At 48.2% G+C, this 3,438-nt stretch overlaps 1 pseudogene; it reads right to left on the reverse strand.

Annotated features, from left to right (window-relative positions):
• Positions 1–245: 245 nt before the first annotated feature.
• LOC147727718 (uncharacterized) lies at positions 246–2,177 on the reverse strand (annotated as a pseudogene).
• Positions 2,178–3,438: the final 1,261 nt, after the last annotated feature.

The following is a 3,438-nucleotide window of genomic DNA, read 5'->3' on the forward strand; positions in this document are numbered from 1 at the left end:
TCCACTACCACCAGGATACATCTGTGTCCAGATGCTGTTTGGGGATCCATTGGTCCAACAATGTCAATCCCAACTCTCTCAAAGGGCACCCCATCACAGGTAGAGGTATAAGGGGGCCTTTGTGGTTCCACCTGCTTTGAAACTGGCTTGGCAGGTTTCACAGGAGCAACAAACCTCCTTGGTATTCTCTGACATATGAGGCCAGTGGAAGTGTGGGACAAGTCTTTCCCAAGTCTTGTTCTGGCCTAAGTGTCCTGCAAGGGGAATATCATGGGCCAAGGTGAGAAGGAAGCCCCTAAATTGCAGAGGTATAACCAACCTCCTGGTGGTACCAGGCTTGGGGTCTCTAGCCCCTGAATAAAGGAGCCCATCATCCCAATACACTCTATGGGTACCTTAGGCATTCCCAGCAGCCTCAGCAGCAGCTTGCTGTCTGAGGGGTTCAAGGGAAGGGCAAGTCAACTGAGCCTGCCCCAGGTCTGCCCTTGAGGGACCCCTGTCCCCAGAAACTCAACCTGATCAGGTTCAAGCTCTTCCAGGACAGTCTCCTCTTGGATCACAGAATCATCCTCCTAAGAGGGCTGATCCTCAACCTGGAGCAAGTGGGAAGGCACTGCCTTTACCCTCTTGCTCCTTCTCTTGGGTTGTGGATGGTCTATTGTTTCAAGATCCACCACAGGTTCAGGTAGGCACTTCTTGGCCTGGGACCTGATTACAGCAAGGACATGTGCTGAAATCCCTAGCATTTCAGCATGAGTCCTGTACTCCACTTCTGACCATAATGATTTCTCTAGATCATTGCCCAAAAGACAGTCTACTGGGAGGTCTGCACTTACAACAACTTTCTTGTGGCCAGTTACCCCTCCCCAGGAGAATTTAACAGCAGCCACACTATGTGTAGTAGTGGCAATGCTAGCATTGGTCACTAGGCAGTTCTCACCTAGTATGATTTGTCCAGGATCCACAAAGTTAGGTGTCACCATAGTGACACTGGCACATGTGTCCCTGTAGGCCTAAGCCAGTGTCTCATTGATTAAAGGTGTCTGTCTATATTTGCCCAAAGTATTGGGACTCATAGGAGTGGACACTGACATGTCCACATTATATGGCAGAACTGCCTGAGTAGGGATTCTGACTAGGCCAGACTCCTTCTCAGTACCCAGGGTTAACCCCACTATACCCTTTGGTTGTGTACCATCACTGCTAACTGTACTAGGGGGTGCAGGTGCCTTAGGGGCTGCAGTGGTAGGGACTGGATTTTTCTTGGTGCATTCACTACCCCAATGAGAGGTAGATTTACAGAAATTGCACCAAGGTGTCTTTGGGCCATCATTCTTCTTCTTCTTGTTTCCATTCTGGGAACCACCCTCCTTATTAGAATTATTTTGGGGGCCTGAAGAAGACTTCTGGTCTTTTTCTTTTTCTTTCTTATCCCCACCCTTCTGGTCTGCTTTCTTCTGATCACCACCATGGTTCTGGGGTTTCTGCTTAACCCTTGTTCTGACCCACTTGTCTGCCTTCTTTCCCAATTCTTGGGGAGAGGTCAGATCAGAGTCAATAAGGTATTGATGCAACAGCTGGTTCTGACAGTTATTAAGGATCTGCTCTCTCATTATAAGATTGTACAATCCTGTATAGTCTGAGACTTTACTTCCCTGCAGCCAACCCTCCAGAGCCTTAGTGGCACAATCAACAAAATCAGTCCAGTCCTGAGTCTGAGCTTTTTGGGTATCTCTGAACAACAACCTGTATTGCTCAGTGGTTAGGCCAAACCCATCAATAAGAGCACTCTTCAGGACAGAGTAGTTTTTAGCATCCTCAGGTCTAACGGTGAGGAGCTTGTCTCTCCCTTTCTCAGAAAAGGAGTACCATAAGATTGCTGCCCACTGTTCTTGAGGAACCTGCTGTACCATGCAGGCTCTCTCCAGAGCAGTCATCCATTTGTGGATGTCACCCCCTTCCTTGTAGGGGGGCACAATCTTTGTCAGGTTTCTATTATCATAGGACCTGTCTTTCTCTCTAGGAATAATGCTGCCACCAGTGGGTATCTCCCCACACAGTTTTTGTTCCCTTGCTAAAGAAAGTTTAGCTTGGGCCAAGGCTACCTCCTCCCTCTCTATCTGGAGTTTGACAACCCTCATCCTGGCCCTATGCTCTTTTCTCTGGGGGGAAGTCATTCCCCTTTGAGATTCCCTTGAGGCACTAGAAAGGTGAGATTCCCTGGAAGGAGATCTCTCCCTTCTATTGCCTGGAAATATTCTGCTATGGAACCTGGGGAGGTGCTGGCCCTCTCCATTTCCATGTAGGTCCACGTTGACTTGGCTAAGCCTCCCAACTGGTACCTGGGTATCCCCTTGATCCTGATCTGACTCTTCACCTTCTGATTCAGGGTCCACCTCCTTATTTTCTACCTCTGGGGTGGTGTTCTCAGTATCTGGGGTATTCACTCCTTCTCCTGACCCTAAGGGAACTGCACTAGCTTTCTCAAGATCATCCTTCTGTGGGATGGCTATCAGGATGGCAATGGTAGGTTTGGGACCCTTCTTCAGCCTCCTTGCGGTGCACAAGGCACTTACGTTCCTATGGCTGAGGTTGTCATAGCTGGAGGTTGCCTTGGCAAGGTCACCTTCCACAGGCAGAGCCATGGGTTGCTCACCTGTGCGAGACATGACTCTAGTGAGGTGTAAGTGGTGCACTTACCTACATGTTGTGACCGTGTTTTTGGCTCTATTTCTGAGTGATGGTGACTTTAAGCTTGCTACCATCCTGGATCTCTATTCTTAGCTTGTTTTGGTCCTTTTAGGCCCCTTTTCAGACCTAGAAGCATAAACTAGAGGATAGCTGCCTTATATGATGATAGATCCCTTATTATTGACTCTAATCCATCCATTGTCTATTGGCTTTGACATAATTATGTGTCCTTTCATCACCCTACCTATAGTAGAGGGTGGATCCTGTAGTCCTGACTTTATATTATGGTTTGTGTATGTACTCTGACAGAGCTAAGTGTCTATTTCATCCTTTTCGGGCCTACAAGGCCCAGAACTAGAGAGACTCCATTTTGCTTTCTGTCCCTGCAGACTGAGATGCTTGCAGGGTAAAGGTGATGTTTATAGTTAATCCTGCTATGTGCTAGGGGAAAACCAGCGGAGACGGGATCTTATCGAAAAGAATGTGTATGTCTCTTGGGCCCAGACGTAATATGCAGATGGCCACTGCGTTTGCGCGGAGAGCCTTGGAGCTGGCACAGGAATTCGGTGGGAGGTAGTTTCTGCTGGAACTTTCCACTAGAGGAGAGCATTCTATATTAGTGAAGTGCAGGAGAGGAGGAGTGTCAGTCGGTTCTTGGAGAGAGAGAAGTCAGATGGTTTTTGGAGCTGAAGAGAACAGTTCAGTTCAGTTGGTTTTCTGGAATGGAGAGAGAAGGCAGATGATTGC

Source organism: Lissotriton vulgaris, chromosome 3_1, assembly GCF_964263255.1.
Source record: "Lissotriton vulgaris chromosome 3_1, aLisVul1.2, whole genome shotgun sequence".
In the NCBI taxonomy this organism is placed as follows: Eukaryota; Metazoa; Chordata; class Amphibia; order Caudata; family Salamandridae; genus Lissotriton; species Lissotriton vulgaris.